Source organism: Lepidochelys olivacea (assembly GCF_965140295.1).
Source record: "Lepidochelys olivacea isolate rLepOli2 genome assembly, chromosome: 2".
Taxonomy (NCBI): domain Eukaryota; kingdom Metazoa; phylum Chordata; order Testudines; family Cheloniidae; genus Lepidochelys; species Lepidochelys olivacea.
Window position 1 is genome coordinate 113,274,377 of NC_140412.1, and position 13,509 is coordinate 113,287,885.

Below are 13,509 nucleotides of genomic sequence, written 5' to 3' on the forward strand. Positions count from 1 at the left end.
TAGCCTTTTTTGCAACTGCATCACACTGATGACTCATATTCAGATTGTGGTCCACTATAACCCCCAGCTCCTTTCCAGCAATACTGCTACCTCAATAGTTATTCCCCATTTTGTAGCTGTGCATTTGATGTTTCCTTCCTAAGCAAAATACTTTGCACTTGTCTTTATTGAATTTCATCTTCTTGAATTCAGACCAATTCTCCAATTTGTCAAGGTCATTTTGAATTCTAATGTTCTCCTCCAAAGTGCTAGCAACCCCTCTCAGTTTGGTGTCATCTTCAGATTTTATAAGCATACTCTTCACTCTATTATCCAAGTCATTAATGAAAATACTGAAGAGTACCAGACCCAGGATTGACCCCTGCAGGGCTCCCCTAGATATGACCTCCCAATTTGACAGCAAACCATTGATAACTACTCTTTGAGTATGGTCTTTCAGCTAATTGTGCACCCACCTTATAGTAACTTTGTCTAGACCACATTTCCCTAGTTTGCGTATAAGAATGTCATGCAGAATTGGGTCAAAAGCCTTACTAAAAGCAACGTATATCACATCTACTGCTTCCCCCCACCCACAAGGTCAGAAACCCTGTCAGAGAAGGAAATTAAGTTGGTTTAGCATGATTTGTTTTTGACAAATCCATGATGACTATTCCTTATAAACCTATTTTCCTCCACGTGCTTACAAATGACTGTTTAATTGACTGTATTCCATTGTCTCAAATGAACTTTCCATCATTTGGAAGGAAGAAATCTGTTTACATTTTATCAAATTAAACCTTCTATCACATTAACCTATTATCTCCCCAGACTATAGAGGAACATTAAAATGGATCTTTCAGAATGTAATATATTCAGTGAACTTTTGATCTTTCCATTTTTCTCTCTTTCTCCATACTTTCTTTTCTCTCGTCTCCCTCTTTTCATTTCTCCTGTTTCTATTCTCGATCTGTGAGTATCTGCGATACTTCAGTTCATATTAATCTGTTTCCCTCCTAAAACCTGTAAATGGGATTCATTCTACTGATTCAGTAGGAGTTTGATCAAGGCCAACAAGCCAAATAGATATATTTTCATAATTGTGTATATGGTGATGCAGCACCAGTTCCTGTTAGTTATGAACTAATTCACTATCCAGCAAGATGACAGTTTGGCTTGCCAGACATTTTTTGTTGATCTTTGCCATCAGCTTTTCTCTATCATATTTTCTTATATCTCACCATATACAAATATATAGCTCTGCTGAATTGGTTAGACAGTACTTCATTAATGTATAGTTTCCTCAATCCCAATTAACACTTATGTAATTCAAAACAAACATTTTATGTTCCATATTTTATAGTGTTCCAACACTGAATTATAGAAAATCATCTATATTGTTACATAAGGACTTTTTAAATATATATGTACCTACAACAGGGGAAACTGCCACAAATCCCAACTGTGTGGTTGACTATAGAAAATAAATATTTTTTATGTCAGGCAATTATTTTCCTTTTAGGGGCAAACTGACTTTTCTAGACCTCCTGAATTTAAAAACATTCTGCTTCCTCCCCATGGTACTAACCAACATATTTATACTCTTATAACTCTTCTAGCATAGACCACGCCTAATTCCATTGACTTCAGTGGAACTCCACCGGGGCTGAATCTGTCCTTATGTCTGAGAGACAATGAAGGGCATTGTCCTGGCTGTGTATCTCAATAGACGTGCAGTGTTGTTACAGCCACCCATGCTGGTCCCAGAATATGGGAGAGAGAGAAGGTAAGTGAGGTGACATCTTATATTGGACCAACTTCAGTTGCTGAGAGAGACAAACTCTGGCACTCCAGAGAACTCTTTTCCCGACTTGAAGAAGAGCTCCAAAGCTCGCCTCTCGTCTCACCAACAGAAGTTGGCCCAATAAAAGGTATTATTACCTCACACCCACCTTGTCTCCATATTAGAGAGGGAAGAGCAAGCAGAGCTGCCCTGGGTAGCAAACCAGAGTAGATTTCCTTGTCCCTTGCCCAGCTTTTCACTCAGGGCAAGGTATTACCCCAGATCCTGGCTTCCCCCTCCTGCTCCATCCCCACTCCCCCCTCCCCCCCCCCCACACAACCTGCTGTCTTTCCCCTTGGCGAGCCCACTTTTCCCAGCCTCCTCCCAGGCTGCCTGCTCCCTAGTGATGTGCTAAGATTTCCATTTCCTCTCCGCCCGTTACACAGGGCAGGTGGTGGAGCTGCTGAGAGGCAGCTCTCTCTCCCTCTCTCTCTCTCTCTCCATTTTCACACAGCCCCTCACCCCCTTTGCTGTCTTTCTCCATCTCTCTCTTGCTGGACTTGGCTTTATTTGGCGCTCCCGGAAGCGGCGGTGCGTGTCGCTCTGCCGGGCTGACTGACTGACACCAGCTCCCACGGTAGGGAAGGGGAAGGAGGCAGCGGCCAGGGATTATCCCCGCAGCGAGGACGCGAGCAGGGGGCTCCTCCAGCCAGGTAATTCCGGAGCAGCCCGCGGCGGAGCCGGCTGTGGGGGCCCCGCAGGAGGGCTGGGGTGGGGGCAGCCCCGGGGGGCGATCCGGAGCGGGGCGGTCTGTGTGTGTACGCGCGCGAGGCGGAGCGGCGGCTGCAGGGGGCCGTGCAGAGGGGCCCTGCGTTGCCAAGCGGCTGCTGCCTGCAGAGGACATCTGGGGGTGGGGTGGGGTGGGGTGGGGTGGGTGGGGGGGGGGCGATGCTGAGGGGTGGGGGTAGGGGGTTTATTGTGCCATGATCCCCAAGCAGTGCTGCCCTGGCGGGCTTCTGGGGCGGGGCTGCATAGCGGCAGAGCTGCCTGCGCCCTCTCTATCTGGGTCAGCTCTGCGCACTGGTGCTGCCTCCCCCACATGCTCTGCCTGGGGCTGTGGCCTGCTGCTGGCCAGGGCCCCGGGTCGCTCTTCAACTTTCGGCTCAGCCCCTGAGAAGCCCCAACAGCACTTCACCCCCCCCGCCCCGCCCCCCATGAAGCCAGGCTGCTGACAGCTGCACGCACGCAGCAGTAGAGACACGCTTACAGAGAACCGGGGCTTTTATTATTACAGCTGTACCTGCATATTCTGCTTTTCAACCTCGTATTCAGCTGAGGAGGAGGGAAGGTGTCTGACAGCCCCTGAGAGCAGCACTGCAGGGTTTGGCTTGTTGAGGGTAGATAGCCATGAAGTGTGTTGGATTAGAAACCCCACCCCCGCATCACCATGGCTTTCTAAGAGATTATCGGAAACCCTCTGGTTCTTCGTTTAGATCTGATGGTGTCAAGTGATGCCCTGCTGATTCGGGCAGTGCAAGACTTAAGATTGGCTAATTTTGTTCAGGAGCCAGGGCTGTTTGATGGTGGCTAGGCTCAAATTGTGCCAGGGAACACCTAGAGCCACAGAAGCAAAATGTTAGGTGACGAGAGACATAGGTTAGTGATTAGCCTACAGGTATAGCTGTGTGGAAAGCAAAGGGTTAAAGAGCAGTTTAGGATATACTAGCTAAAGGGAGGACAGAGACTCCCTGCTTATAGGGATGCTACAAAACCAAAGGGGGGTGGGGGGGAAGAGAGCAAGAGAGAAGAATCAAGGAACTCAAAGCCTACATACACCTTGCATTTTGAAATAAATGAACATTTTAAAGGAATGTTCTCAACAGATTCATTTTGCACAATAGCAGAGTAGAACTGATCATGAGCCCACCTGAAAGACTATAAAATAAATGTGTTTTTTTTTAAATGACTGGTAATTTAGAGCCATATATTTGCAATAGACAAACACAGTTGATGGCTTATACCAAATCAGACCAAATTTCATCATAATCAGTATATTTTTTAAAATAAAAGGACTTTTGAAAAAATGACTTCCAAAGTTTCATTATCTAAATGTGTTCTACTAATACAATGATAGAATATATTTAAAGAAAAACACATTGATCTACAGGCAGCTATATTAACAGTTGTTTAAAAAAAGGGGACTACTGTGTTTTTAAAAAATGCTGCAGGAGATAAAGACAAAAGTGATATTTGGTTCAGTGGGTACCATGATTCATTGTTCTATGAAATCATTATCTGCAAACCATTCATATTTCAGGGAGTGAATGGCATTTTTAAAACTATATTGTAGATGGTGGGGGGTGGTTAAAACCCCCACAAAATTGCAAGCTCTTAAATACTGTTTCTCAAAGCTGTCCTTATTGCATGAGGTATTAATACATTTAGCAAAGTGAACATTTTCACATGCTAATTTTTATGCCTCAGACATATTGAAGCAGGTTTTTCTTTTGTTTACAGCTCACAGAACAGTAAAGTTTCCTTTAGCTTTTGTTTAACACTATAAACTTTAAAACAAGGATTTAATAACAAAATTGAATGGGGGGGGAGAAGCTTTTAAACAATGTAATACTATGAACAGTGCTTTTTCTATAGAGAAGCGAGGTGTGTAGAATAGTTTGACATTTTAGATCTTTGTTGTAATAAAATGTTACAGGGTCCTTAGACAATTTCTGTGATTCATCAACCTCTTCTCCCTCAAGAAAGCGAGCATTGCTCAGATCTAGATGGTGCACATGCAGAACCCCAAGTGTAATGAATAAAATCTGTTTTCTCTATTAAATAAAAATGAAAAAGGCGTGCATTATTTACTGTAGTAGGTCTAACACATTACATGGCTTGGTCATCCATTGTAGACAATGGCAAATACTTCAGTGAAAAAAAATGCATAGTATCCTCAGTCCTATAGCTAATGGTGAGTGATCTTGGTATACGAAGATCCTATATTAACCAAAGTGAAAACAAAGAAATATTTGTTTACCTATGTTCATATCAGACTTCCACATTCGAAACCATAACTCACCTAAATCTCTCTTGCAAGAGCAATAACTGAAAATCCTGATAGTGGCTCCAAAAGAACACTAAAATTACCACCTATACAGGACTAAATTTGATGGGAATTTGGGATTTTACCCTGAATTATCATACACTGGAGGAAGAATGTGGCCCAGTGGAGCAGGCAGGAGGACTGGAAGTCAGGGCATCCATATTTTGTGCCTGGCTCTACCACTGATTTTAGTGTGACTTGATGCAAGTCATTTAATTTTGCTGTATTTCAGTTTACAGTCTTTAAGGAATAAGGACATTTACCCACCGTAGTAAAATGCTTTGAGATCCATATAGGAAAAATGCTGACATGCAAAGTACCTTTAATGGAATGTTCTTTGTTGATTTGTGCAGACTTCATTGCTCTAAAATTCACCTGCAAAAAAAAAAAAAGATAATTTTAGTAGGTATGTCTTAGTAAGACATTTTTATAGGTAAAAATTGGGAAAGTTCCTTTACTTCTCACATTTATTAGGCAAACAAAACAGCAAGTTAACCCTAACTTGCGCTCAGTTTTCAGGCACGTAGATCTTATAACAAACTAAGGAAGAAACTTTGGCTGCATTATTCAATTTTTGAAAATTCTTTCCTCTTAATTCTAGATGTTTCTCTTGTATTTGGAATGCAAAAGGAAAGTTCTTTTGTATAGCTTAATTAACAGTTATAAATTCCCATGAATGGTGATCAAAGCTGTCTAGTCTATACCAAGAGTTCCCAAATCTTTTGGAAAACTGATAATAGTTTCAGACTAAGGGCCCAGTCTGACTCCTATAGATATCAGTGAGAGCTTGTTCGGGCGCTAAGTCTTCGTATGTACCTCTAGTTCATCTATACATATTAACTTACAGTGGCGTTTGGGCTCCTGGAGACTTCAGTCTAATGGTTCCAACAAGTGTTAACACACATACAAGAGAGTGACTCACTCTTGTGAAGTGTTGAGCCAGTGGTGGCCGGTGGTCTTCAGCATCTCAAGACTCATGCTGGCAGGAACAGTCAAGAGTACTAATTATAAAAGCCTGATGTGCAGGTACTGCTGTGCATTGGGAATCACTTGGCCCAATGAATAAGGTTTGTGGCCTAGTTAAAAGGTAGATAAGTGGCCAACTACATAATTGGTTAAAGTATCTGATTTAGTTCCAAGGCAGTGAGTTCAAATCCTATTACAGCATAGGATTTGTAATATTTCAGTCCAGTTTTTCCATCATTATAACTACATATTAAGGTGTTACTTTTCTGAAGCAAGACAAGCAGTGATTCAACACATTCTGCACCTAACCACCAGTGGTTTAGAGAAAAGAACAATTCAGCCATATAAAGATTTCATGTCAATCAGAGCAGCCATGTTAGAAAAGGTTAACTGTACAAATGGTCAAGTTAAACAAGACCTAATCAGGGCTAACTTGGTCATTCTGGAGTTCATAATTCCACACACTGAAACTCTAACATGGGATAAGTTGCATACAACTCTGTCACCCTGGGATATATAGCTGTTAGTTCTCATAAACAGAGTAAGGTTGAGCTTGGTCACTATTAAGAGGGAAGATCTTCAAATAGAAACCAAGGTGCTATAAGAAATGTTGTTGGTAATTCAGTAGGTGGCACTCTTCATTCTGTGTCAGAAGCGAACACATGCCCCAGCACAGTTTTGGAGATATTGTTCTGTTAGAGCCTTTGTCTTTGGAATGAGACATGGAAAAAAGGGCCTGATTACTTGTCATCAGTAAAGATCACCGCACTTTTTGCAAGAGTAATAATGGTACCCACCATGTCCTAGCCCTATTCCAGACATTCTTCCAACTACCATTTCTTCTGTAGTTTCAACAGGACAGGGCAGTATTCTTTGCTTGTTCTAAACTCCTGTGAGTTGTTAGACCAATGCTGTATTCCATACCAGAATACATTCCCGTACTGAATGAAGTGCTTCCTCTGCTTATAAAGTTCAGGCTAAATGTGGTCCAAGAGTGATGGATTTTATAATTATGATATGGCTGAACTGTCCTCATTTTCTGATGGTGAAATTTTATTGGATCATGGAGCATATACATGGTAACTGTTTTCCATCCTCCTTTCTCAATCCACTAGTACCAGTTAAAAAGTCTACTCTAGCTCTCTTACAGAAATGGACCAATTCTCATTAATGTAAGTCAGATTCAAATGATGTTATTCTACCTCCTTTTGCAGAAAGCCCCCTCCCCCATCCCTAAGTACTAGGATCGCAGGGGCAGGACAGAGGAGTGCTCCACAAATCCATGGCATGTTTCTCTGGTAGCATGAAAGAGGATTTGAGTGTGGTGGGAATTCAGCTAGGAGAGTGGTAGCATGAAAGAGGATTTGAGTGTGGTGGGAAGTGAGCTAGGAGAGTGGTCAGTTAGTTTGCCACAGGCCTCACTTAGAACTTGATCTAAATCTCTTAGAAGAGAATTGGAGTCTTTCCACTGACTTTAGTGGGAGTTGAATCAGGCTTTGTGAAGCCACAGCTGATACAGCCCATGGAATGCAGTATTAATAGCAGCAGAGTAGCTACTTATCCCCTCCCTCCCTACCTCCTGAATTTGCAGGAGGATTCCTGCCCAGTCTTTCTTAAATCTTGAGTAACCTATTCAGCATTGGTGACGCCTCATCTGGAATACTGTGTCCATTTTTGGACCCCACACTATAAGAAGGATGTGGACAAATTGGAAAGAGTCCAGCGGAGGGCAACAAAAATGATTAGGGGGCTGGAGCACAGGATTTATTAGGAGAGGCTGAGGGAACTGGGATTATTTAGTCTGCAAAACAGAAGAATGAGGGGGGATTTGATAGCTGCTTTCAACCACGTGAAAGGGGGTTCCAAAGAGGACGGAGCTAAGCTGTTCTCAGTGGTAGCAGATAACAGAACAAGGAGTAATGGTCTCAAGTTGCAGTGGGGGAGGTTTAGGTTGGATATTAGGAAAAACTTTTTCACTAGGAGGGTGGTGAAGCACTGGAATGGCTTATCTAGGGAGGTGATGGAATCTCCTTCCTTAGAGGTTCTTAAGGTCAGGCTTGACAAAGCCCTGGCTGGGATGATTTAGTTGGGGATTGGTCCTGCTTTGAGCAGGGGGTTAGACTAGAAGATCTCCTGAGGTCCCTTCCAATCCTGATATTCTAGGATTTAGAAAAGATTACCCATTGACAGCCCATTTTGTCTGAATAAAACAAAATTGAATGAGGAATGCAGGATTTGACAGAGTATGGATATTCTCGAGAGCTAGGGTATACTATAGAGAAATGATCAAGTTTGTCCTAAGTGGTAGTAACAGCAACTTAACTGTTGCCAATTCTGGAAGTTTTGCCTAGAGACTAATGTCTTCTTGCCTTCCATGTTTTTTTTATTTGTTTGCCATAATTCTGTCTGGTCAAAGAAGTGAAACACTGACAGCTTCTTTGCATTGGGAAGCATACCCTTTTAAATAGCACAAATGCGTTTTAAAAGCACAACTTAGATAGAACTCTAATTTAGTTAATGATTTTACCATTCAATCTTATTGGATGAAGTAGTCATACCTCACCAGCTCCAACATCTGTGGCCGTATGCAGTATATTCTCCAAGTTCAGCAGCTCATTTTGCTTGCATACAGTAATTGGACTTGTGGCATGTAATTAAGTAGCTTGCAAGCCCTATAAAATGTTTGATTACTTGAAAAGTATTATGCTAATATATGGCAAAGGGGTGCCTAAGAACACAGTATATCTATTGATGGGAAAAATACTTAAAATCTTACACTTCATTGTCACAAAGAGAAGCAAGTAAAACCAGACAAAAGATAAGGCGAGAACTGGGAGAACAGTTACATAAAAGGTAGCATAAGTGATTAGGAGGATGTACTAGGAAATGGGTTGCCTTCGTTATTTTAACTCCATCAAATTGGCAATCCTTGATTGCTACAGTAGATCATTAAATAATGAACTTTTGTCATCACCATTGATAAAGCGTTAAGAATTATTCAGCTGTGGATGGGAGTGGTTTTTTTTTAAACAACTGGATATTCATGTGTAATTAGAGAATGAACTGCTATTTCAAGGGATACTAAATATATATGCACATACTATATTCAAAAATGTGAATCAGTAAAATATTTCAAAGACCTCAGCACAGTGTGTGCATACACACTTGAATAATTATCCTGGCATGTGCTATTGCTTACCTGTAGTTATATGAGACTAAATAGGGATGTGATAAGAAATTTAAGATGTGTTTCTAATCTTAGTCTCTGTTTTGATGGATGGGATTTTTATTTTTTTAAATGAAAGCTCTCCCAATATAAAATACTGTCAAAATATAAAATGCCACACTGGCCTCTTGAATGTTTTTGTTTTTTTTAAACTTTAGTCTGTTGGACAAAACACAGGAAAGAGGAAAAGTGACAGAAAAACCAAACACACAGTAGATAGGCTCTGCAGTACTAGTCAATTTGCATACCAACTCTGTGAAGTCAAACAAAGGACAAAAACTTGGGGATAAGTAGGAGAAAACAAGGAAAAGTCAGGATTTTCTCTTCTCCATAGAGGTCTCTTCTGATAAAAAGGCTTTTAAGACTTAACACTGTACCTGAAGAATGTAGCTCACAGAAAAAAATGTTTTGGATACCATCTTGTGGCTATATATATAATATTTAAAAGACCCATTTTCATTAATAGAACATCAGTTTTCATTATCTGTATCCATCAGGACACAGATATGAAAGTTCCTTTATACTTTGTACCATACTAGAACCAGTCAAAAGCTTCAAACACTGACAATTTTTTCCATTTCAAATTTTAACCAAAAAACCCCTTCCACACACATTTTTTGCCTTTTTTCTCCAAGGCGGTTAAGGCTAGTCAAAATGTTGGCAAAAAGTCAAAATGCTATAAAAATGCAAGAGCATTGCATAATTTTAAAAAAATATATTTATAACATTTTTACAGACAGCTGTCCTCTGCACTTAGGAGCACTGTTCCTAAAACAACCTGCAGCAGGACCAAGGGCAAAATCAGTGTTTCTATATCGTGATGCCAACTTTTCCCTACCTAGTGCTAAAAATTTCCCAAATCTTCCCAAATCTGGTGAAAAATTCCCAGCCGCGCTTCTATATCCTGGGAAATTCACCAAATCTGGGAATTTTTGAATAAAATGTTTCAACTTGGGAAATTGGGAATTTTCATTCAAAACATTTTACTCAAAAATTCCCAGATTTGGGGAAATTTTCCAGGATATAGAAGCACTGAGCAAAATTGGAAGAAAGCTCACCAAAGGCTCAGGTTTGAATACAAAGTCACCCTCTCTCTAGGTAGGGTTTTATTGCAGGGATTCTTGTTTAATCTAAATTGACATTAATTTGGCATGTCTCTAACTACATTCTTTCCATGGAGTTAACATAAAAACAAAGTACTAACCATACAAGGTAGCACTTCTGTTTCTCTAACATGCAAGCTTCTGGCAAACACACTCTTCCTATCTCACTGTCTTCTATGAGAGAAATCCCCATTTTGTCTCCTCCTGCCACTCATGCTTTATGGTGAAGCAAACTCACTACCCATGCTCTTTTCCTTTTCTTCCTCCTACTCCTCTTCCCTCCCACCCCTTTTCAGGTGATGAAACTAAATAGGTTCTGCTGCACTTAATTAGTCCCATTCTTCCTCTCCCCTTTCGCCACCTTACTGTCTCTGACTGGGAATTAATCCCTAAAACCATAAGCCATTGCATTGGCTGGCACAGTGGGGCCTCATTTTATGGACAACCTGAGTGTGGGGAGCAGCAAAGATTTGAGTTCCTCACCAGGAAATGCCAACACACCTGTAATAATTTAAAGGAGGTTACATGTCAATAACAGGGGAAAGTAGCTATTCTTTGCATTTCCATCTTACATTGGCTGTGTTTTATGACAATTAAACTATGATTGGATGCTCCTCCAGTTTGAGAAGAATTCCAGGAACATGTTGGGATGTTTCTCCTAACTTAGTATATGTTGTACTGCTTTCTTAGCTAGCAGATGAAAAAAGCCTTCCTGATATAGATTGCTACATACCTACTCTAAACCTGTAATAAATTTGTGGTTGGCTTTAAGATGCTACCTTTTTAGAATACTGGAGGCTTGGTTTTTGTATATTTTGTAGTTCAGTTACATCTTATCAGAGAGCAAATGCATGGGCCACTATAATTTGAAGACTATGATAGTGATTTCTCCAAGCAGTGCAAGGGATTTAGTCACACAACTTCCAAATTGCATCTCATGAGTTTGTACAGGAACAACCGAGGGCAGAATTTGCCCTGCACTATCTGTAGTGTGGTGGAGGTATGTGAGAAAGAAAGGACCCAGCTTGACTTTCAGATCCCAGGCTGTTTTTGAAGGGGCTGGCAGCTAGGAAAAAAACAAACCATCTTTGTAATTTTAAACTGAGTGAATATGGTAAGGAATCAAAAAGGCCCACTAAACATGGAACCCTATGACACTATTTTTACAGTTACTTTTCAGAGTAAAACTATGCTTAAGAGGCTACCGCCGTTCCTTTGTTCAAAACTGGAATCTTTGCTCTTCTGATTGTCATCATGTTTTTTCACTTTTTTATTTTCTTATGTCACTGTGCTACTTACCCTCATGGACTCATTACAGCTTGTTTCTACTTGAGACAAAGCAATATGTTGTTCTCCTGTCAGCCATACAGAATGATGGCAGGAGCAGGCCCATTTGTGCTGCTCTTTCTTTGTCTGCTATGTTGGAAAATATTTGAGATGAAGAGTGTCCAGAGAAATTATTCTGCAGTTTTGTTCTTTCCTAGGTTACAGACATAAGTATATTTGTAGGTAGAGGTCAGATGGGGGGAGGGGAAGGAATGGTCATTCTGTTTTAAGGTTTGCCTATAAAATATGCTCTGCCCATGTCTCCATAGGCTGTGCTAGGCTCCTTGGGCTTGGAGAAAAAATAAATGGTGACCCCTCGTCAACACCAGCCACTTGTGACACCAAATTGAGATATCACAGTAAATTGTGCAAGTCTATGATCCCCCTCTCCTTTTTTACATGCATGAAATAGTTAACAGCGTTGATATTTAAATTATCATCACTGGGCATCTGAGTTAACATCCTAGTGAGGACCTTTCAGAGATATTGTTCCAAGGTTTTTCCAGGCTCAGGTAGGCTATGTCTTTACTGTAAGAAAAAGAAAGCTGTGTTTTTTACATCAGATAGTTGTCTTGACTTAGACTGTAGATGGTCCTTATTTCAAGATGATGAGTCAGCCCAACCTCACTTTAGAGTCTTTTACAACTTGAGTTTTAGACTTTAGCACATGAGATTTGTGTAGAATGTGGAAGGAAGAGAGTCTGTAGTTTCTTTAGGGGTGTACAATACTTATTTTAAGAAAAAGTTCTTATGTTTTCACAAAATCTTGCACATTGTGGAAGCTCTCCTGGTGCTATCTATCTTATTTCATTCAGACAAAATACCCAGTATGTTAAAAAACAAACAATGTTTGGAATGTTTATGACCAACTCACTCACTGAATATGCAGATTATATTTTGCAAAAAGAACAATGTACACATCTATTGTAGGCAGGTTGAGTTCCCACCCTGCACCATGCACAGTGTATCTAGTCCAAGCTTACCCACGTCCAAGGATTTGCCTTTGTTGCTAACGTAAATGAGAACAAAATATAAACCTCGACCAAGGCTTTTTCCTGAAAATGTCTGTTCCTAGGGTTTTTCCCTGTAGAATCCACTGGCTTTGCTTCTAATTCCTTGTTCCGTAGTCACGCACAAACCTTATTAAACTACTAGGGTTGAGCTAAAAGGACCCATTAGCCTGACAGCCAAGGTGAATCAGCAGAAGAGCTCTGCATCTATATGTAGAATCCTAATACCCTGTTACATCTTTTTAAAAAATTAAAAATATGTAGTAATAATAATGATAAAAACTCTCTTTGCATATTTGGCTATCTAATAATAGTACTTTAGACACTCTCCCCACAGTAGGGGGACAGGTAATTAGCACAATGGTGTTTGTTCTGGTTGCTAATGTAGCTTAATAATATGCAGTTTGTTGGAATCTAGTATTACACATGTGGTATCTCTGAGGGATTAACACTTTTAGCAGTGATGTTTATTAGGAAATAACATATGCATACCCTGGATGTCATTTACTGGGATAAAATGTTCACAACCTTAAATGGAACATGTGTGCATGAAACCTGTTAAGTAAATGATGAAGGGGGAGGGTTCCATGCTTTGAAACCTAGCTGTTTATTTGATTTGTTCACATCATGTACTTTTAGAAGGGAAAGAAGACAACATTAACTGATGAGAGGTCAGATCTTAAAGAAGCAAATACAAGACTTTCTTGGTGTCTTGAATTGAAGGTGTGTAGTCATTAGTAAAAACAACCAAGACAGAATCTTACCACAGTATATACGAGGATTGGAAAGATCTAGGAAATCCAAGGAGAGAGTGTACATTCACACAACTTTTAGTCCAGACTTAACTAGCGTTCTGTATTGTATCTGTATATAGCAGGTACAAATGATTGCAGGCACAACCTTATGCCAACAATTATTTGCAACTGTATTTCAGTCACTTGGATATCTAAGTACCTAATTTGCAGGTGCCGTCAGGCTATGCACATAACCAGAATTGCACTGACAGTCATTTG

At 40.5% G+C, this 13,509-nt stretch overlaps 1 protein-coding gene across 1 annotated transcript in view; it reads left to right on the forward strand.

Annotated features, from left to right (window-relative positions):
• The first annotated feature begins 2,178 nt into the window (after positions 1–2,178).
• CAP2 (cyclase associated actin cytoskeleton regulatory protein 2) overlaps positions 2,179–13,509 on the forward strand; it is an 87,695-nt gene continuing 76,364 nt past the window's right edge. Inside the window, exon 1 of the mRNA XM_084618262.1 lies at positions 2,179–2,475. The gene's annotated coding sequence lies outside the window, so the exon portion shown is untranslated. The remainder of the gene's footprint in view (positions 2,476–13,509) is intronic.